General features: G+C 38.9%; 1 long non-coding RNA gene and 1 other non-coding gene across 2 annotated transcripts; one reads left to right on the top strand and one right to left on the bottom strand.

Moving 5' to 3' along the window:
* Window positions 1-14,328: 14,328 nt before the first annotated feature.
* On the bottom strand, window positions 14,329-23,743 carry LOC143674512 (uncharacterized). Its single transcript, XR_013171088.1, has 3 exons — window positions 23,701-23,743; window positions 22,162-22,285; window positions 14,329-14,475 (listed from the first exon to the last, which is right to left on the bottom strand). It is a non-coding gene; the product is annotated as an uncharacterized LOC143674512 (long non-coding RNA).
* LOC143675385 (small nucleolar RNA SNORA17) lies at window positions 20,288-20,417 on the top strand. Its single transcript, XR_013171610.1, has one exon. It is a non-coding gene; the product is annotated as a small nucleolar RNA SNORA17 (small nucleolar RNA).
* Window positions 23,744-23,769: the final 26 nt, after the last annotated feature.

Raw genomic sequence — 23,769 nt, 5'->3', positions numbered from 1 at the left:
TCAATCCCAGCAATAGTCCTTTGGGTTGATGGTGGTATCCCCAGTGTACTGATGAGGAGGAATGTTCAAAGAAGTTAAGTATATATTGGTTATTGAGCAGCAAAGCTAGGATTTAAATCCAGATCTAACTTCATTACACTTGCTGCTGAGCACAAAAATTACAGAATACCATGGGGAATTTAGAAGAGGAAACAACTTTCACCGTGGGGAGTCAGAAAAGTCTTTACAGTGATGGTGAATTTGGAGTAGATCATGATGTGTGAGAAGGAGTTTGCCAGGTGGACAAGGAGGATGAGAGAATTCCAGACACACTGTTCCCTTAGAGTAAGTAGATTATGGTATCTACAAACTTGCCTATCGAAATGCTTTCCCTTGCTCCTTCTTTGGGTGATGGAAACCCTCTTTGTTATGAGAAACCCATTATTTTGTGTGATTCAGGTATGGCCAAATGGCCTTCCTCCTCCCTCATCCCCATTCCCTGACTTGTGTCATATTCACATCCATCCTTGATTACATTCTCTGAAGGGAGATGTTACAGTAGCCAGGAATGGCTCGTGTGCCTACGTCTGTGTTGTTTTTTTAGGGGGTGGCCAATGACTAGGGGGAGTTACGGAATGATCAGCACAATCACAGGGAATCTGTCTCTTCTGTCTCTTTCCCCTCCATCTCCTGGCTCTAATTTTCTCTGTGTTGACTTTATTCTCCAGAAGCTAAGGGCAAGTCTTTAAAGAGAAGAGGGACAAAATCAGATGGCAGGGGTGGTGGCGGTGGTGGGTAGGAGAAAAACTAGCTACTATGTGACAAATATTATGTTACAGATATATAATATACAGATTGACTAGAGAAGGAAAGAAATTAATTTAGTTTTAACAGACATTTCTGGAACTCCTACTATGTGCTAGGAAATACAAAGATGAAAAATACAAGTTCTGGTTATCAAGGGGTTCTCTATAGGGGGGACATACATATAGAAAAAGTTTTGATTTTAAGTGCTATAAGAAATGTATACAAGGAGACTTGGGATCACTTAAAGAGGTCCCTAACCCAGCCTGGGGAATCAAGGAGGGCTTCTTAGAGGAAGTGAAGACTGAGCTGCTTCATAAAGAGTAACCAAGAGATTTATAAATGGACAAGGTGGGAAAAGGCATTCCAAGAATTCTGGTCATGGGCAAAGGCACAGAGGGAGAAAAGATCATGATTTGTTCGGATAAATTACAAATAATTTTTAGTAATTTTAGTATGCTTAGACTATAAGGGTTGAGGGAAGGAATAGAGGTGACAATGTTGGACAAGTACAGAGGCAGGTACCAGTTCCTGACAGGATAGGACTTACATGGTGTTTTAAGGAGTTTAGATTCTTTCCCATAGGTGAAAAAGAATAGCAGAGTCTTATTTGTTTTTGTTATGCTGGCAATAGTGTTGTGGGTAAGTTGAAGCTGAAGACAAGGAAGTTACATAGTTTTATTGCAATAGCCCAAGCAAAAGTTGATGAGACTTGAACCTGAGCAGTGACAGTACGTTGGAGGGGAGAGATGAACACAAGAGATATTCTAAAAATAGAAAGAACTTGGTGACAGAGTGGATATGGAGAATGGGGGGGAAGGAGGTAGACTCGTTAGGAAGACTCAGGTTTCTGGCTTGCTTATATAATAGTTCCACTGAGAGATGAGCACAAGAAAAACAGATTTGTGGGAAGGAGGAAGTTGTTTAGTTTTGGACAAGCTGGATTTGAGGGCTGGTGAATGTGGACTAGAGAAAAAAAGATCTATAAACCATCAGTAATAGGTAGCAATCAAAATCACTCAAATGTGCATCCATGGAGATCATGCAGGGTGAGAAGAGATGAGAAGCATGGAGTCCTGTGAATCACAAATATTTTAAGGGCAGTCAGAGGAAGAGGCATATTCAAAGGAGGATAAGGAATGGCCAAAGAGGCAAAAGAGAAACAGTTGTCCTAGAAACCCAAAAGGAAGTGTTTATCAAGGATACGAAAGATAGGGGATTAGTTATGTGACATTGGCTAAATTACTTAACTTTTCCTAGCCTCAGTTTTCTCATTTGTAAAGTGGAGATAATACTAGCGCTTATATTCTGAGGTTGTAAAGAGTAAATGAGATAATATATTTAAATACTCGGAAGCACTTAGATGTAAGCTACTAAGAAGAAAGAAGTTGATGATCCAATACTGGTATAGAATCTGAAAAGCATCTATTGGAATTTGCTTCAAAGAGATCATGGGTAACTTTTGTGAGAGCAATATCTGTGGCTAGAGGAAGTGGATGCAGACTAGAGATGTGAAGAATCTGCCTCTGTTGGTGGACTAGATGTAAGGAGAAAGCATGAATTCTGATGTTGGCTGGAATGAAAAGGAGGAGGAGATTGTTTTCAGAATGGGAGTGATTTCAGCATATTTACACACTGAGGAAGGAGTCAATAGAGAGAGAAACTGGAAATACTGGAAAAAGAAAGGCTCTTGATGGAGGGAGGACCTGAAGGAAGTTGGAGACCCAAGGTACAGTGGAAAAAACTGGGAGAGGAACTGAGTGGCTGAAGGGCAGAAGTGGGAAACCAGCTTATCACTGTAAAGCCTTTGGAACGTTTTTATGTATGTTACACATGAAGTACCGTATACAAATCTTAAGTGCATAGCTCACATTTTCACAAAGCAAACACATCCACATAACTCTAATGCAGATTGTAAAACAAGGTTACCAGCACCCCAGAAGACCCTGAGACCTCTTATTGGTCACTGCTTCCATTCTACCCAGAGATCTGGCCGTTATATTCACTTGTGGCACCCTAGTTAGTTTTGATTGTTCTGAAGTTTACATAAATGAAACCCTGCAGAATGTATTCTTTTGTGTTTGGCTTCTTTCACTCAGTTTTATGTTTGTGAGATTCATCCATATTGTTGCATGTATAAGGAATTTGTTCATTTTTATTTCTGTATAGTATGCCTTTGTATGAACATGTTACAATCCATTAACCATGTTATTCTATATGGTTTTTTTTGTTTGTTGGTTGGTTTCAATTGTGTTGTTATATACCCAGGAGTAGACTTTCAAAGTGGCTGTAGCAATTCACATATTCACCAGCACTGTATGAGAGTGCCAGTTGTTCCACATTCTTGCTAATACTTGATATTTCAGTCCTTTTAATTGTAGGCATTCTGGTGGGAGTGTGGCAGTATCTCAATTTACACTTCCCTAATGACTAATGAGGTTGAACATTTTTTATATACTATTGGCTGTTTATACATCCTCTTCATTTTTTTCTCATTTTTTCAATTGTGTTATCCGTCTTTTTCTTGCTTTCCTTGTTTTCATCTAGTCTCATTTTCTTTAGGCTTGAAAAACTACCTTTAGCATTTCTTTTAATATAACTACTGATGAAATGTTCCCTCTTTTTGTTTTTATGAATATTTATTTTGTCTAAAGTTTTGAAAGACAATTTTAATAGGAAGAGAAATCTAGTTTGATGAGTTTTTTCTTTTGGCACTTGGAAGATGTTATTCTATTGCCTTTTAGCTTCCATTCTGTTAGGAATTCAGCTATCACCTCCTTTGAAAGTAATTGTCCCCTTTTTTCTGGTTGCTTTTAGGGTCTTCTCTTTGTCTTCGATTAATAGCAGTTTTACTATAATAGGCTTGCATTATTTTTGTATTATTTATCCTTTTTAGGACTTTGATTTATTTTTGGGAAAACAGCACATAGTATCTGACACATAATAGGGGCTTTTTAATGTATGTTAAACAAATGAAATCCACAGACTCCCACAGACATTTAAGGAAAGAGTACTTAAACATTCTTTGTGATCTTGTCTTATCTAACTCTGAACTGCAGGCTCTGTGATTTCTTTCCTTGACCCTGATCCAAAACCTTGATCTCGGCATTTGAACTTGGTTCCTCTTATGTTTAATCCTGCTTTCTCCAATTTACTTCCCTTAGCTGCCCTCAGAGTTTCAGTGCTCCATGTAACAATAACTCCCCACCCCAATATGTGTGTTGGGGGGTGGGGTGGGGTTGAGACATTAGGAATAATGAAGAGTTTATTTTTTCTTATTAAGAAAAAAAGATCCCAACCACAATGGCAGCTTATTTTACATATTACCTTTCAATGCACACACATTTTTATGAAGTTATAATCTTAATGCATATAAGATTTGGTATTAATTTAACCATTACTTAATGAACAGTTATTTTTCAAGACAGAAATCATGTCATTTTGTGGTCATAGCAATTCATTTGGCAAGCACTAATTGAACTGCTTTCCTGACACTGTGTTAGGCAATGGAGCTACAAGAATAAAGTATGGTTTTTCTTTATGGTTTTGAGATTGTATATAATTAGAGGGAGAAGAAGGGACACTATGTCAACAAAGGAGAGCAGCAAAGTGTTGCACATGCACTACAGGAAGTGTGAGCAGGGACACATGGGAGGTAATGTCAGGAAGTTGTCATGAAGGCAGGAAGTCTTGAGCTAAATTTTGAAACAGAAGGAGGTTTCACCAGTCAGATGGAGAAGATGTTGAGGTTTTAGGGGGTTAACAAATCATACCCTTGACCTTGCACCATTTCAGTATCAACTGAAAGATACAGATATCAGATAAATGGATGTAATGCAAGATGTTAGCTTTATGGCTGACCAGACAATAAGAGGACATACTTAGATATGAGGGCAAGTGGAAGTGCTAATAGTCCCTTTTATTTAAAATACTTGCCCACCCAGTCACAGCACAGTATAACCATGGCTTTCCCTCATGGAGAAAGATATGCAAATTGAAAACTACCAAACGTTGCTGAGAGGAATTAAAGAAGACCTAAATAAATGGAGAAATAAACTATGTTTATGGATCAGAAGACTCGATATCGTGAAGATGTTATTTCTCCCCAAATTGATCTACAGAGCTAACACAATCAAAATTTCAGCACGTTATTGTTTTTTTTTTCAGTAGAAATTTACAAGCTGATTCTAAAATTTTTTCTAAAGTAGCAAAACAACTTTGGAAAGAAAAACATGATTGGAAGACTTACATTACCTGTGGTGAGCAGACTCTAAGGTGGTCTCCATGACCCTGGCTTCCTAGCTTTCATGCCTTTGTGCAATCCCCTCCCCTTGAATGCAGATGAAACCCATGACTTGCTTCTAAGCAGTAGAATGCGGCAAAAGTGATGGGATGTCACTTTCATGATTACGTTACGTTAGGTAAGACTCTGTCTTGCTAGCAGATTCACTTTAGAGTCTCTCCTTTCTGGCTTTGAAGAAAGGAGCTATGTTGAGGAAGTCCACTTTTGGCAAGGAGTTGTGAGTGGTTCCTAGGAGCTGAAGGTGTCCTCTGGCTTATAACCAACAAAGAACTGAATTTCTCAGCTATACAGTTATACTGAACTGAATGCTGCTATCAACAATGTGAGCTGAAAAATGTATCCTTCCCTGGTCAAGCCTCCAGATGAGAACCCAACCCCGGCTGAAACCTTAAGATTGATGCCTGAACTCCTGACCCAGAGACTATGAGATAATAAATCCATGTTGTATTAAGCCTCTAAATTTGTGGCAATTTGTTACACAGCAATAGATTACTAATATACTATCCTATCTCAAGGCTTATTATAAAGTTACAGTAATCAAGACAGATAAGAAGTAGATGTATGGGAAAGAATCGAGTCCAGACCTATGCCCACACATAAATGGCCAATTTATTTTCAATGAAGGTGCCTGGACAATTTAATGGGGACAATCTTTACAACAAATGGTGCTGGAATGATTGAGTAGCCATGTACCAAAAGGAAAAAAAAAAGGAACTTGCCCCCTACATCTAATATGTAATAATTACCTCAAAATGGATGATAGATCTACGTGTAAGAGCTAAAACTATAAAACTTCTAGAATAAAACATGGGAGAAAAATCTTAGGGACCTTGAGTGTGGCAAAGATTTTTAAATATGACACAAAAAGCATGAACTATAAAAGAAAAAAATTAATAAATTGGATTTTATTAAAATGAAAAATTTTTGCTTTTCAAAAGACACTTTTGAAAATGAAAAGCAAGTCATAGCCTGAAAGAAAATATTTGCAAAACATACATCTGAAAAAGGACTTGTATCTAAACTATATTAAGAATTCTTAGAACGCAATAATAAGACAAACAATCCAGTTAAAAAGTGGGTAAAAGATTTGAACAGACACTTCACTTAAAATAAACAGATGACAAATAAGCAGTAGAAAAGATGCTCAACATAATTTATCATTAGGAAAATGCAAATTAAAAGCACAGTGAGATACCACCACACTCCCACTGAAAGGGCTAAAATAAAAAAGACCAATAATATAGTGTTTGGGAAGGAATGTGGAGGAACTGGATCTCTCCTACGCTTCTGGTGAGAATGAAAATGATGTAATCACTTTGGAAAACAATTTGGCTGCTTCTTAAAAAGCTATTTAAATTTCTCTTTGAAAGGTATGCATGCACTGACCATAAGAGCCAACCATTCCACTCTTAGATATTTATCCAAGATAAATATAAGTATTATGTCCCCAAAAAGCCAGATACAAATATTCATAGAAGTTTTGATTTAAATACACCCAAACTGGAAGCAACCCAGATGTTCATCAATATATAAATGAATAAAACCAAGTGTGATACACACCTACAGTGGAATATTACTCAGCAATAGAAAGCAACAGAATATTGAAGCTCAAAACAAAGATGAATCCTGAAGTAATTATGAGTGAACGATGCCAGGCAAAAAAAAAAACTTACCCCAACTAATTAAACTACTAGAAAATGAAAGCTAATCAAGGGAGTCAGTAAGTAGATCAGTGGTTGCAGCCGAGAAAGCATAGAGGAAGAAAGAAAAAGGATTATAAGAGCGTAGGTGGGAACTTTGGGGAGGATTAAGTATGCTCTTTATCGAGATTATGGTGATGGCTTCATTTGTGTATACTTATGTCAAAACTCATCAGCTCATGCACTTCACAAACATGCGCAACTTTGTGAATATCAGTGATACGTCAATGGGGGGAGGGAGGAGAAGAATACAAGCTTTCAGCTGATAAACCCAGGTAAAAATTGAAATGGGGCGGAGCTAGGACGCGCATGCTCGGTCCTTCCTTCACGCTCACCAATCAGATACTCAGTATGAGATGGGGCTGTGCCCTACTTGAAGCGCTTCCACGTGGCAGGCCAGGCGAGGCGCAAGGTGTAAGCCTCTCGCGTTTCTCCCTGGAGGGATGAGGTCTCCCGGGTATAGGGGGCAGCAGATGTGGCTGCGTGGCCCTGCCTTTCACAGACCTGTGAGGAAGCTGCGTCCAGGGTGGCCGTCATGGAGAACTAAGGACTGGGGCCTTCCTGAGAGCTTGGGCGAGCCGTTGTAGGACTTTAACCAGGCAAGCGGTCTAATTGGGTGTGCCAATTTGCAAGAGCATTTTCAAGCGGTGTGGAAAATGGACTCGAGAGGGCCAGGAACCTACCGGTTCAGAGGCAGTGGCAGTGGTTCTTTTTCTTGAGGTCTCCCCATTCCACTATGAACCCCGGAGGGAAGGGACTCTATCTTACTTATTTCTAAAGTACCCGTTCTTTGCATGCGCCCCTCCCCCCATGCCTGGTGGTCGCTGCTTTTTTGTTGAAGGGGTTGAGTAATCTTATGGTCACCCGCTTGAATGTAAAAGCCAGGAGCCGAGTCTAGGTCTTTTTAATTTCAAAGACTGGCTTCTTTCCTTCAAAGCATAATGAAAACTAAAGATATTTGGTATTTTGAGATTCATCAGTCTGATCGATGCAATGCTTTTGCTAGCCCTAAATGCCTGCTATGGATAATGGGGGATTTCTCAGGGTTTATGGAAGGATTTGTGTGTTTTCCAAAATTGTACAGGGTTGAGCCATCAAATAGTATGCACCTGGTCTTTTCCAGGCGCCGGTTTAGGTGCTGGACGTGTCTGTTGAGGAGGGTGAAACTTTGTTCCTACCCTCATATAAAACAGACAAAACAAGAGATAACAAAAAAGGAATACTGAGTGCTATGATAGGAATTTTTGAGATCTCTTTTGTCTTGAAGTTTTGAAAGTTATGGTATGCTCTTACGTGTTTTTTACCCCCTCTCAATGTGCTGAGCATAAAACGTTTCCTTTAGAAATTCATGATTTTTCGTTCTGAGAGTTTCTTGCATTGGCTCTATGATAATGTCCTCTTCTCCATTTTTTCTCTTCTCTCCTGAATGGGATATTCTGTTGGTCATATGTGGAACCTAATGAATGGTTCCTTTGATTTTTCTTTTATTTTCTGTTCTATTTCCCATCTCTGTTTTTTGTTCTACTTTCTAGGATAATTTCCTCAGCTTTATCTTTAAATGACCTTTGAATTTTTAATAGATCTTTGAATCTATGAATTTTAAATTACTATTTTAATATTTTCCTTTAATTTAAATTATTCCTGTTATAGTCTCTTGTTTAATGGAATACAGTATCTTTCTTTTCTGAGGATGTAATTGCAATTTGAGGGGGAGGGTTTTTTGCATTTGTCTTTGGTTATTCTCTATTTCTCTTGAATCGTGTTTACTGTTTGTTTTGGTCTTTGACTTCTACGTTGGAGACATTCCTCAAATAATAATAGCTAACATTTATTGAGCAATTACACAGTTATGGACAAGGGTCTAAGCTCTTTCAAATATTAATTTATTTAAATTTCGTAGCAACTAATGAAGTAGGTGCTATAACCTCTAGTTTATAAATGCTGAAAAAATGGAAGAAAAGAGAGCTTGAGTAATTTAACAAATGCCATTCAGCTTGAAGGTGGGATATTAAGCCAGGCAGTCTTGTTCTAGGGCATATGGGCTTAACTACAATTCTATACTGCTTCTTTGTTTGAGTTTGCTAAAGCTGCCAGAATGCAATATTCCAGAAATGGGTTGACTTTTTCAAAAGGGATTTTTTAGGTTATAAATTTACAGTTCTAAGGCCATGAAAATGCCCAAATGAATGCATCAAGAGGAAAATACCTTGACTCTGAAGAAAGGCTGCTGGCCCCTAGGGTTTCTTTGTTACTTGGGAAGGCACATGGTGACGTCTGTGTGGAGCCCCTAGGCTCCATTGCTTTTTGGTTCCATGTGTCCTTGCTTGCTTCTCCTGTGACACCTCTATGAATTCTATGTATCCTGTGGATCTCCTCCCACAGCCCCATCTGGGGCATCTCTCTCTCTCTCTCTCTCTCTGTCTCTGTATCCTTCCCTTGGTTTCATCTCTCCCTCTCTATATCAGCTCTGTCCAAAATATCTCTGGGTGTTTCTTATCTTTCTCTCTCAGGCTCCCTCTCATAAAGGAGTCCAGGAAAGGATTACTCATCTTGAATTGGGTGGGTCACAACGCCATGGAAACAATTTAATCAAAAGTCCCACCCAAAATGGATCTGTACTCATACGAATGGATTAGAAGAATGTAGCTTTTTTGGGGGGTACCTAACAGTTTCAAACCAGCACAGTCCACCCTCCGGACCCAAAAAGACATGTTCTTTCTAAATTCAAAATAAATTCATTCCATCACAATATTGCAAAAGCGTAAATCATTTCATGAACAATATTAAGTACAAAGTTTCATCAAAATCAATTACAGGCACAGTCTATCCTAAGGCAAAATTCTTTTCTGGCCGTGGACTTGTGAAACTTAGAATAAGTTATTCTTTTTATAATATACAAAGGAGGGACAGTCATAGGATAAATACTCCCATTGCCATAGAGAGAAATTGGAAGGAAAACAGGGGTCAGAGATCCCAAACAGTTCTGAAAACCTGCAGAGCAAACTCCATTAAGTTTCGAAGTCTGAGAGTCATCTACAGAAAGATGACTTTCTATATACGGGCTTAAGAGAGTGGCTGTCTGATCCTCTCCAGGAGCTTATGATGCAGCCCTGTGCTCTCCAAACACTGGGATGAGGATTTTAACATATCCAAGCATTGGGGAGACCACCTTGTTCTTGCTTCCAGCCTCTTCAAGCCTTGGGGTGGCACCCGGACTCTCTGCCATCTCTGGGGCACAGGCTCACCCCCTTGAAAACAGTGGGGTGGTGGTCAGCCTCTCCTCAATTCCTGTGGAATGTGCTCCACCCTCTGAAGCCTGAGGCAGCAAAACTCTTCCTGAACTACAGGGTGGCCAGCCTTCCTTAAGTAGACTCTGGGGCAAACTCACCCTCTCCAAGTGCATGGGTTGGTTCACTCTCTTGGCCCAAGGGGTCTCAGCTCCAGACCTTGGCTTCCATGTTTCTGCCTTTAAAGTAGTTTTTCCTTCAATCTGTCCCCTTTCTTTCCCTTTCAGTCCAGACTGTTAGTGGTTTTGTTTTGTAAAGATCCCGCAACAAGCTTATAAGTTTTCTGTGCAGCATACAGGAGTCACAACCATTAGATAATAGGACTTTGCACAGATCCTTCCTGGATAACCCTATTTCCAATTCTGGCTTATACTGAAATGGCTGTCTGTTTCCATGTTTGGCTAAATCCTCACTTGGGGCACTATTCTCTGGGGGCTCATTTTCCAAAAGCTCAGAATTTTCCAAACTATCAGTTTCTAGTTTCTTTGTACCCAAGAGTTCAGTTCTCAGTTTATCCCTTTCTGCTCACATTTTACTATAAACTGCAAGAAGAAGCCAGGCTGCATTTTCCACATTTAGCTTGTAGATTTTCTCAGCTAGAGGAAAGGAAATGATTAAGACCCTCCTTGAATTGGGTGGGTTACAATAGCATGGAAGCAATTTAATCAAAATGTCCCACTCAGGGGGTGTAAGGGTAGTTCAGTGGTAGAATTCTCACCTGCGGTGCAGGAGACCTGGGTTCGATTCCCAGCTGATGTACTTCCCAAAGAAACAAACAAACAAGCAAACAAACAAAATTCAATAAATGGTACTGCAATAAGGGGATACTCAAATGGAAAAACAATGAAATGTGACTCTTGCCATACAGAGTACAAGAGAAAAAAAAGGTCCCACCCAAAATAGGTCTGCATCTACAAGAATGAATTAGACCAACGTGGCTTTTCTGGCATACATAATAGTTTCAAACCAGCACATCCATATTTAAGAATGAGACCTGGCTTTTGGATACAGATGGTAGATTACACACCTACATTTACTCTGTTTCTTCCAGCAACATCAGAAAAACAATAACAAGTGGATTTTTTTGGGGGGGGGATGCTTTGTCTGGGAATCAAACCTGGGTCTCCTCCATGGATGGATTTTTTTTTTTAAGGAACAAACCCATAAGAACATAGATCATGGAGGCAGAGAGAATGGATAAATTTTGGGAAGTTGGAAAGTCTATGAACCAGTGGTATCTGACTTAGCACATCCCAGAAAGCTAAATCCTGAAATAACATAGGAGAAAGCCAAAAGCAAACCAATTTCTTTCCTGCAGACCTCCTTCCTTCGCTCTCTTACCACTTTCTCTCTCACACGCAGATAGAGACACATATACGTTAGGAAATGGAGACACCAAGAGCCTCTGGACAGAGAAGAAGGTGAGACTGAAAACAGGGTAGAGTGAAAGAATGGTAAAAATCTATTAACTCCCAGATACTCTCCAACTTTATGAATCATATGAATGCCCATCTCTGCTATATCCAATGTGATAGAAGATTAAATTTTATTCTCTGGAGAGGATAGAACGGAGAATCTCAGTCTGGGAAACATTAGGTATAATTGAGGCCAGGAGTGCTGCACTGAAAATAAGCATTAAATGAATGTTTACATGCTAAGTTGTGAGCACTTTATATGTATTAAGTAATTTAAATTCTTCCAACAACCTTCTAAGATGGGTCTTCTATTTTTTCTTGATTTACAGATGAGAAAACTGAGGCACAGAGAGATTAAATTAGTTGCCTATGGTCACACAGAGTTACAAAAGAATATTTATAGCACATATGTATGGTATAAAGAAGGATGATATAACAAACACCTGTGTACCCACCATTCAGTTTACAAAAAAAAGAGGAAATATTATCTTGACCTTTTTAAAAAGTTTACCTTTTGAAGTATTCTGTGTTTTTCTTCATAATCCAATCCCATTCTCCCCCCTCTCAAATATAAACCCCATCTTGAGATTGGGGTTTACCATTCTTGCTTTTCTATATTGTTCGTATCCTTAAACAATATTGCATTAAACCAAAATATGTATTAGTTGTGCCTATTTTTTAATTTTATAGAGCCGTACTATATACATTCTTCAACTTTTTTTTTGTCCCTTAATATCATGTTTCTGAGATCTATTCATATTGTTGTGTGTATCTGTGATTTGTTTTCACTTTTCTCCATTGTGTGACTATTTCAAAATTTATTTATCCATTCTGTTATGGGTGGATTTAGTGTTGTTTCCAATATTTTGCTATTACCAACAGTGCTGTTAAGAACATTCTTGTGCATGTCTACTCCTGGAAAATGATAAAGTATCTCTGGAGTGCAATTGCCAGTCCCTTGGGTATACACAACTTCAACTTTATAAAATAGTGTGTTTTTTAATAAAATAGATGTTTTTCCCAAATGGATTGTACCGATTTACTCTCACCAACATTATCTAAAAGTTCCTATTACACTACATCCTTACTTTTTGCCCAATTTAGTGGGTGGGGGAAATTGATGCCATTATGGTCTTACTTTGTATTTTCCTGATAAATAATGAGATTGGGCACCTATTTATATATTTTGTCACCATTCATGTTTCCTCTTCTGTGAAATGGCTACTCTTGAATTTTGCCTAATTTACCTATTAAGTTGCCTGCTTTTTTATTGATTTGTAGGCGTTCTCAGTATATATTGGATACTTATCATTTGAAGGTTATATGTATTGCAATTATTTGTTCCCAGTTTTTGTCTTGTCTTTTCACTTTCATTCTGTTGTGTTTTGGGGGGGGGGGGGCGGGGGGGCAGGGATGCATAGTCCAGAAGTCAAACCCGGGTCCCCCACATGGAAGGCAAGGCATTCTAACCACTGAACTACCCGTGCACTCCATTCTGATGTCTTTGGATGAGCCTGAGTTCTTAATTTTAACACAGCTGAACGTACAGTCTTCTTAAAATGGTTAGTGTATCTTTGTGCTTAAGAAATCCTTCCCCACCTCAAGGTTTCTTGTTTTTTTCTCCACATTTTTCAAGACTTGTCTTTAAGTCTTATTCTGTCAGGTTTTGATATTTGTGCATAGGATAAGGTAGGATTCCAATTTTATTTTTATCCATTTAGATAACTAGTAGTCCCAGTCCTATTATCGATTAGTCTGTCCCTTACCTAGTGTTCTGAATGTCATCTCTGTCATACCATCAGTTTGCACACATGTTTGAGTCAGTTTCCAGATGCTCTATTCTGTTGCACCAGCCACTAGTCACTACCCCACTGCCTGAATTACCACTGCTGTATAATAAGACTGGATATTTGGTAGGACAAATTCCAAAACTTTATTCTTTTTCTTCAGAAGTGTCTTTGCTATTCTTGGGGCCTCTGTTCATCTATACAAATTAAAAAATAAGCTTTCAACTTATTTACCTCACAAACTTACACAGACCTGTTGAAACTTTTATTGTGATTGCACTGTATCTGCTGCCCTGATGTATTTGAGAATACATTAATGAGATTTCCTAACTAGAAGCAGAGCTTTTCTCTCCATTTATATAAGTATTCTATAATTTTCCATACAGGTGTTGCGCAGTTTTTGTCAAATTTGTTCCTCAGTGACTTCTTATTTCTGGTGCTGTTGTAAGTTTTTACCTTTTTAATGCAATGTATTTCTAAAAATACTAATCTATCTCCAGCTGTCTTGCTAAATTCTCCTCTTTTATATATAACAATTTGTCTATAGATCATTTGGGGTTTTCTTTGTAGGCAATCATATCATTTGTGAATAATAACAATTTTATTTCTTCCTTTTTAGTCTTAGTAACTTTTTGTTTTTCCTCTGGTGCTGAGGCAGGCTAGAACAGGGTGAGAGGGGAGAGACAAAAACTGTGAAGGAGCCCTTGAACAAGGACAGTTAATCAAGGTCAGGCATAGACACCCTGCCTGAAGGCTACTCACTTACGGGGAAACATTGGGCAGCAGCCCAGCCTCACCTGAGTCAGTCACCTGCAGAGAAGGGTGAAACCAGCTGACCCACCCAATACACTGTCTATCACCAGGCACTGCCCTGCAGAGAAGGGAGGGTGGGAGGAAGGATCTAGAACAAGGAAGCAGGTAGGAAGTAAGTGAAGCAAAGCAATAAAAGCAGATGGTCCCAATGTTGGGGGCCTCTTGCCTCTATCATCCTGTGAGGGTGCCTGCGTGCTCTTTCTCTGCATGTTGACTCAAAAGTTTTCTACTTACTGGCTCTGTCTGTGTTGTGCTCTTGAATTCTTTTCTCGCAGTGCAGCCATGAGAAAGCCTGGAAACCAAAATCTGGCAACAAGCGCTACTATGCTGACTTGACCTCCAGTTCAGTGCTTACAGATGCAAGGGCCTCTTTGTCTTGTTCCTGATCTTAAAAAGAATGCTTTTAATGTTTTACTATTAAGAATAAAGTTCATATTTTGTTATTGTTATATCTGGATGATGGGTATATGGAGTTCATTATGCAATTGGCTGTAATATTGTGTACATTTGAACATTTTCACAATAGAATATTAATTTAAAAAGTGTTTGTTGCAGGGTTTTGGTAGATACCTTTTAACAGTTTAAGAAACTCCCTTTTTCCTAGTTTGCTAGAAGATTTTTTATTTTTAACATGAATAGGTGCTGAATTTCATTAAATAATTTTTCTGCATTGATAAGATGGTCATATTATTTTTCTCCCTTAATCTGAAATTTATAGATTTTCTAATGTTAAATCACTCTTGCATCCTTGAGATAAATTCAATTTGGTCATGAGTATATGAATATAATTTAAATATAAATATATGCTATATATTTAAAGATATCACTAGATTTGTTTTCCTGTTATTTTGTTCAGAGTTTTTATAATCTTGTTTGTGAGTGAGATTGGCCTGTAATATTCCTTTTTTTTTGTTTGTACAATCCTTTTTAGTTTTAGTATTGAGATTATACTGTCTCAGGGAATATTCCATCTTCTACTCTCTGGAAAAGTTTGTATAAGTTTGAAATTATCTGTTATTCCTTTAACTCACTTGTAAAACTACTCGATATCTTTTTTTTTGTCAGAAGATTTTTAACTACTAACTCAGTTTCTTTTATCATTGTAGAAGCCTTTTAGCTAATAGTTTGAAACTTATATGCTCTAATTCTATACTTTTAGGTTCTTAAAAAGTTTTACCATATAAGTTTACCAAAATTTAGAGGGTGAATCATTACCTTTAACTTTGTCCTAAATAATAGAAGGGTCTTTAGAATACTGCTCATGCCATTGACCACTATTTTAGTTCTGTCCTTTAAAAAAAATACCTCCACTTTTCTTAACCACTCATGTCAAGTAGTCACCGCCTCCATTTTTTATTGTCTCACAGAAACCTGTTCTTTTCTTTCATAGCACTTATCTCAAAATATATTATTCTTTTACTTTATTTTCTGTGTCCCCTGCTAGACTATAAGCTGTTTGAAGTCCAGGATGATGTCTGCTTTGTTCACTGACTGATAGGCATTTAGTAAATGTTTGTTGAATGAATATTTACATTCATTCACCCTGGATGCAGTGGGAGAATGGGTCCAAGAAGGCAGAGCTAGAAGTAGTTAGGAGACTGTTGAACTTATCCAGGCCAGAGGTGATCTGGTCTTGGATATTAGTGGTAGAGATATGGAAAAGTAGAGGATTAAATGATATTAAGAGGTGAGATCTGCAGGATTTTATTATCATTTCAACGTGGGGAAATGAATTAAGTGGTGTTTTTTTAGGGTTTGTCCTTGTTCTACTCTCTGTTTATGCAACACAGACTCTTTGAGGGTTCTCAAAGATGCTTGTAGCTTTAGTTACTATCTCTGTGCGTGTAACTCTCAAATATAGATCTCTAGGTGAAACTTTTCTGAGTTCCATATCATATATCCATACATGTGTGATATTTCTATAGTAGGTTATCTTGCAGGCACCCTAAATTCAACATGTCAAAAACTCTACTCATTATCTTTTTTGCTAAACTTGCTCCTCTTCTCATGTTTTCTCTGAGGAAATTACACCACCAAACTCTGACTTGTTCATATCAGAAGCCTATTGGGGGCAGCTCCTGGAGCCAGCCTAGGAGGAGATAGGGATACAAGTACCAGCACACTAAGGCATGTAACTAATTTGCTTTCCTTTTTTTATTTTCTCTTTTTTAAAAGATTAAAAGAAGGTAAAGCCATGAGAATGAATGAGATGATATGGAAGGAAAAGAAATCAAGGATCTGCCCCCAGAGCAGAGGGCAAGGAAGAAAAGGGAATTATCACATATTCAGCACCTATAAGTGCTAAGCTCTGTGCTTGGCATTTGCTATTCAGAGATTAATTTAATTCCCCCATGACCCTACGAGATTTTTTGCAGATGAGGAAATTAAAGTTTATGGTGAGAATATGGCTTGCTGAAGGTCACATGTGGTAGAATGGAGATTTGAGCGAGGTTTGTCTGATTCCAAGTATTTTATTATATAACTGGGTAGAATTATAAATAAAAAAGCAGAAACACTATTATCTTGCTGATACATATTGCCAGATTGCTTTCCAAAGGATCATACTGGTATAAAATACTATTGTACTAGTTCTATCACAATATCTTTATCATTGAATATGTAATAATTTTTTAAATTAATGAATATAGAATGGTGCCTCATTATTCTACATTGACTTTCTTATGAATTAATGATAACTATTTCTGTTTATGCAGATTGTTTTTTTCTTGCCCATTGATATACAGAGGCGATATTTATTATAAACATGTTTCCCTTGAGCCCCCTCATAGATTAGTGGAGTGAAGGAAAGTATATCGGAGTTGTTGCTGCCCCTACCCTTTCTACTAACCAGCAGCTTGGCAACATCTATGCAAGTGGATTCTGGGTGAAAATTTGAGTTGTTAGTTAACATTTTCTATGTCAGGATAGGACACCCCAACGTCTTTGGGATTCATTTGGTATGGTAGAGCTACTTCTGTCTCAGGAAGGACTCCTTTCCTGGTCCTACCTGACCCTAAACTTTAGTGTCCTTGAGTGGATGTTCCTATGATTCTTCATCCACTCAAGGGCAGCTTCCCCAAAGCTTCTGGGCTCTGTTGTTATGCCAGGCCGAGTTTACAGTTTTAGGGCCTCCATGTGTGCTACAGAAGACCCAGGGAAATAGGCTTTACTGAGGTCAGTTGAGTTCTACCCTGGATGGAAATGAACTGTGACTCTGGATGGAATACTCTGTGAATATGCCTTGGGTGTCAGAACCAGGGACAGCTCCTCCAGTCACCTTTGCTGCCCTTCCCTTGGCTTAGGCTAGGGCGAGAGTAGGCAGAGTGGGCATGGTGTACTTCTCTAGCCTCTTCTCACTACTTCTGGCTTCCATCTTTATGCTAGAATATTATTACTCATAGTTCTTGACATATGTGCTCTGCTAATTATCCTCCACTAATGCTTCCTAGTATACCTTTTCCCTAGCCTTCCTTTGCCTGGCTGTTTTCTGCTCATCCTCCTGGGTCCATTTAAGTAGGCATCTCTTCTAGGAAACCTGCTCTAATTATCTCCTCTTAGTTCCTATGGCACCCATGCTTACTTCTGCCATTATATTCAAAGATGTATTGAAATTATCATTTGTACTGTCCGGTCTGGTAGCCACTAGCCACATGTATTAAGCACTTGGATCTGTGGTTAGTCTGTTTTGAGATATGCTACAACTACAAAATACACATCAGATTTCAAAGACATATAAAAAAAGATATGTCTACATATTGAAATGATAATATTTTTGATATATTGGGTTAAATAAAATATATAAAATTAATTTTACATATTTTAAAATTTCTATAATTTGATATTAGAAAATTAAAAATTACATATGTGCTCACAGGCTGTCTGTCTTGGACAGCACTGATCCGTTTATTGCTGGGGACTGGCTTGAATACATCTTTGTATCTTTGTATTTCCAGAGCTCAACCCATGTAAATGGGTGGGGATACCTGCTACTAGTCCTCAGAACTTTGGGCTGGAGCAGCAAGAGTTTGACAGACATTATTACATTAATTGGTTTTTCTGATCAGGGAATTGTTCTCTCTCTCCACTTAACTTTGGCTTTTTTTTTTGTTATTGATTTTTGTAGATTTTCTCATGTTGATCACAAACATCTCCCATGAAGTTCATTTCTAAGTATCTGGAATCAGACATTTTGTCATTATAGTTCCTAATTAGTTATTATTGGTAACAGCATTGAATGCTACACATTTTTTGTTTCTTTTCTTGAGTCTTTCTTTCAATCAGTCTTACTAATTTTAATAAGAATGCATATTTTCTTATAAAATTTAATCATCTACAATAAAGATTTTTTTATATAGTTACCATCATTTATTTCTCTTTTTTAAATATCTTATTCTCCTGGCTATCCAAAACAATATTAAAATCGTATTAGTGAGAATGTTCCTGTTTTTAAAGAGAAAGTATCTACTGCTTCTCCACTATTTAAAAATAGATACTGTAGGGTGGGGCAGTGGTGGTTCAGTGGCAGAATTGTCGCCTGCCATACCAGAGACCTGGTTTTAATTCCCAGAGTCTGCCCATGACAAAAAAACAAAAAACATATTTCATTATCATGTTAAGGATGAGTGATTTTATTTATTTTATTAGAAGAATGTATTACATTTTATCTAGTATTTTGATTAGATATTATAATTATATTTATTTTTTATTATCTATAAGTATGATGTATTAAGATATTTCCTTATTTTTGCACCATACCTAAATTACCCTTGTATTTGTTATATGTTATTCTTTTTGTTGTTGTTTGGGTACATGGGCCAGGAAACAAATATGCTATTCTTTTAGTGTCATATAGTATAGTAATTAAGAGTGTCAACTCTGGAACCTTACTGCTTGGGTTCAGGGTCTGCCTCTGCCAGTTGCAAGCCATGTGACCTTGGGCAAGTTATTTATCCCCTCTATGTCTCTGTTTTTACAGTACCTGCCTACTGGTTATTCACCTATTTCTTCTCACCCCATGCCCACTCATCTGTTCTATTATGCCTCAGGGTTTTTGTGAGGATTGCATAAGTTAATATGCATTAATTAGAACAGTGCCTGGAACACAGTAAGCTTGTTATAATGTTAATTATTGCTATTATAATTTTTCTTAGTCTGTTGTAGAAATCTATGTGCTAGTATTTTACCTGTGATTTTTACATCCATATTCCTGAGATCTCTTTTTCGTAATATAATCATGATAAAAGATCCAACTCTTTATCAGCCATTATGAACAAATTAAGAAAACTCCCCTTCCCTCTTTGTTCTAGAATTGTCATATAGCATGGAACAGAATGATCTCTTTCAGGAATATTTGTAAATAATGGTGAACCTTTTGGGCGAGACGTTCTTTGGTCATTTTCGATAATTTTTTCCATGTCCTCTTTAGTTGTTCCTCAGTTTTTGCTTTCGTATCCTTGCTTAGCATTTTACTCACGGTTTTAAATTCATTAGCCTATAATTACATACATAATTCCCTTATATTGTTAAACTCTGTAATAAGTTTTAAAATGTGGATGTGATGGATATGTTTGCTATCATGATTATGGTAATAGTTTCACAGTCTTATACATAGGGCAGAACTGATCAGTTTGTACACTTAATATATGTGCAGTTTATTGTAAATCAATTCTACCTCAATTTAAAAAGTAATTTAAAAAATCTTACCAGTTTTATGTATTTTCAAAGAACTAGCTAATATTTACTAATTCCATTATTCATGATTTTTGATTTTTAAAACTATTTCGTAGAATATGTAAGAAATATGTTTACCGTAGATAAAAGGGATGATGCGCTGTTAATGATTCATTTCCTAATAATAGGGTATACAATTTGTTTTTTATCTATTAATTATGTTAATTTCATTGTTACCAGGAAGTTTTTTTAATATTAAAAAGAGGAAAATATAGATGGGGATGCACATTTTTTTAGGCTGTTCTTGAAGTTTTGGAGCCAGGAAACTCTGGGTGTGGAGAAGGTATATAGATGGAAAGACCTGGGCTCTGGCCAACACAGCAGTGGCCCTTTGATGTGGGTTAGCATTAGACTGACATGTGAGAATTGATTTGAAAACAGGGGATCCAACAGATTTCTGGGAAGGTACATTAAGTATTGCTGGAAGAAGTTTGTCAGCATAAACATCAAAATGTTTTCTGGATTTCCCCCTACCCTGTAGGCGTTGCAGCTGTGGCTGCTGTGTCCCAGCTGTGTCACGGGTGGCAGAGAGGAAGAGGCGCCGTCTACACTGAGTGTTCTTGGACCATGAGTCCCCAGAATGCTGGCAGCCTCACAGCTCCAGCCCAAAAAAAAAAAAAAGTTTTCTGGATTTCCCTTATGTCTACCACTTTGTCAAGCCAGGTGTGAAATTCCTGATAATGGAGATACTCTTCAGGAAGACCTTTATGGGCCAGGGTCAGGCTTGACTCCACTAGCCACTCTGGAGATGAGTGAGAATAGTGGCCAGTGCCTTTCCTCAATGAGGAAAGGACATTCATATGAGGCTGGACATTCACAGCAGGTGATTTAAACCCTTCTTTTTGGATGCTGAGCTCCCAGCTCAGTTAAACCAGGGCAAGGGTCTTGCTATTTCTGGGATTTTTTTTTTCCCTGCAAATAGCTTTACTTTTTACATTTGGTTCATGGCTTGTTAGAGGGCTGCAAGGTCGTTGGTTTAAAAAAATGCCTCCCATGTAAACTATTTAGCCCTGTGAATTATTATATTCCTAGTTAACTAATTTTCATTAAATTTTTGTCTTTGAATCATTGAAAAAAAAAAAGATGCCTCCAGGCTGGAGGGAGGGGCTCAGGCAGAAGCCTGGATGCCCAAGGAATACTGAGGGGTCCTCTGGGTTCCAGAGGCTCTTGGTCATGTTTGACAGTGAGCCTTTCAAAGAGATCATCACCCAGCCTGGACTGTGGGCCTGCCAGCCTGCAGAAAGTGGTTAGGTGGTTGCTCATCTTCTTGATGAGTTTCACTTCATCATCTAGGAAATGTCTCTCCAGGAAGTCACAGAAATTAGTATCTCTGTTGGCAGAACCCAGGGCATACAGATCTATAAGGATTTGGTTCAGGTTCTTCTCCAGGGTCATGGTGACTTCCATGGCATCTAGTGTTTTACTCCACCACTTCTACACATCCTGGAAGAGGGTGTGGCTGCTGTGCTGGCTTTGTATCTTCAAGAGATGCTGGGTACCCTCCTGCTACTCTTTCACCATTTTGTGGAAGAAGTGGTCCGTGCCTTTTAGGGCTGCAATCTTCTCAGTCAAAATAGAAGCCCAGAAAGAGATAGGTGTAGGAGGCCCCTACATGCAGGTTGACTAGGCAGTTGACGGAAGACTTCATTTCAACAGAATAGATCTCAGGATCTGGGAACTCATGGTTAGTTGGCAATGAGGACCCAAAAAATGGTGTTAGCTGTTTGTGGAAGCAGGGAATGGCTGAGAAGATGGTCCTTGAGCTTGCAGCTGTAGAAGTTGGAGAGGGGTCTGATGCTGAGGAGGGATGGGGATAGTCCCTGGGCGTGTTCTGTCCAAGTACTGTGAAAACATGGGGCAGATCTATGGGATGGCCAGGTAGGCTGTTGTAAGGAGTTTTTGATGCAATCTGTTTGGTTCAGGTCAACCCATATTTACTAATTACTTTAGGCACAGCTTGTGCTATACACTGAAGAGGACAGATATGCATCTGATTTGGTCCCTGCCCTTTAGGAGCTTATGCTTAGAGTGTGGGAGGCAGACAATGATTATGATAGTAGCTAACATTTTGCTTGCATCTTCCAACCCGTATTCTGAAGTCTTTATATGTATTCGCTCATTCAATCTTCACAGCAGCCCAGTGAGATAGGTACTTTTACAGAAGAAGAAATTGAGGCACAGGGAAGTTAAGTGATTTGTCCAATGTTACACAGCTTGTAAATGGCAGGACCAGGAGCGAAATCAAGAAAGTGTGGCTCTAAAGTTTTTGTTCTTAACCATTAGTATATACTACAGAATAGTAGTTTTCAAAAGGTAATCACAGACCAACAACATCAGCCTTACCTGGAAACTTGCACATCCTTGGGACCCACTTCAGTCTTACTGTATTAGAAACACTGGAGGTGGGATTCAGCAATCAGTGTTTAAACAAGCCCTCCAGGTAATTTTGATGCTTGTTTCAGAATCTCTGCTGGAGAGAAGCAAGGCATGCTCTGATGAATGTCAGAAATTAATCTCATTGGTAGGCACTATATATAGTCCATCTCTTAAGTTCTCAGACCTCTGCAAAGAATCTAGTGTAAAAGTAGCACCAAAAAATACATTTTGAATGAATATATGGGAGAATGATTTTTGAGCTGGATCTCATACCACCTATCAGCAGTAGACTTTTTGGGAGGAAAGGTCCCAGAAGGTGTATGGCTAGCAAGGAATTTGTTTTGATACTTCTGGCAAGATATGATGAGTCTGCACCAGCAAGAGGGTCCTCAGGATGGCAGGAGAATCAAGTGAGAGCAGTAGAGAAGGTGAACATGTCAGGACTTGGTAAACAGCTGAATGGGGGAAAGAAACAAGAGAAAGAGAGAGAGAAAAAAAACTGTCCTTTCTAGGATGAAGTTGCCACTCACTGAGACAAGAAACACAGGTCAAGCACGTTTGGGTGGCAGAAGACAAAGTTCCATTTTGAATTCCTTAAATTGGAAGTATTGGTAGGATATTCAAGTGGAGCTGTCCAGCAGACACTTGGATGTATGAGTCTGAGTCATGGCTAGAGATGGAGGTTTGGGAGGAGAGTTGAGCCAAAAGAGTCGATGAGACCCTCAAGGGAAGAGTGGAGAGTGGAATGAGAAGAGAGCTGGATTTGGAAGCACAGTGAACACTGTTACTAAGTGAGGCAAAAGAAAGAGGAGGCTCTTGAAGGAATCTGGAAAGGAATTAGGCAATAGGGGACTTCAGAAAATGTAGAAGCCAAGGAGAAGGATCAAAAAGAAATAGGCACAGTGTCAGATACTGCAGAGAAATAAAATAAGAGTTGTAAATTATCATTGGATTTCGACGCAAAAAGTCATTTAGGTGACGTTGGGAAGGGGCGGGGGCAGAAGCAAATTGGCAGAGTTCAGAAGAGCTATAGATGAGAAAGTGGAGGCAGGTGCCTCCTGAATCCCGCAGATAGAGCTCTATAGCCGTACTTAAGTTGAGACTGTGAGGCAGGGTCTCTTTCGTATTAGTGGTCTCAGCGTCCAGCACACGGCCTGGAGGAGAGGGTGGCGTCAATGAGTTCAGTGACTAGGGACGAAGAAAGACTTCGCGGAGACAGTCATTTTCCAGCCAAGGCTTGAAGGATGAGGATGATTGGGAGGAGAGGTGGGAGGCAGGGCTCCTGGATGGTGGGGCGTTCAAGTGCTTGAGGGGGGACTGGGTGTATGTGGGGTCCCTGTAATGTGCTTGTGGCTCTGTATGAAGGAAGGGCTGTGTGTAGGTTTGGAAGGTACTGTTTGAGGAAGAGGTATGGGGCTAGAGGTTGCTGCGGGGATGCCTCCCTCCTTTCTCTTCTACCCACCCCTACCCCATTTATGCCGCTGCGCGGTTCCGCGATTCCTGTACCGGAGCCCTCCTGCCGGGCTGCATAGCGACGGGTGACCGCCAGGGGCCGCTGCCTCGGGTCCCCCGTGC

The sequence above is a fragment of the Tamandua tetradactyla genome, chromosome 2, assembly GCF_023851605.1.
Source record: "Tamandua tetradactyla isolate mTamTet1 chromosome 2, mTamTet1.pri, whole genome shotgun sequence".
NCBI classification, from domain to species: Eukaryota; Metazoa; Chordata; class Mammalia; order Pilosa; family Myrmecophagidae; genus Tamandua; species Tamandua tetradactyla.
The sequence above is the reverse complement of the archived record's forward strand: the minus strand, read 5'-3'. Positions and strand labels throughout refer to the sequence as shown.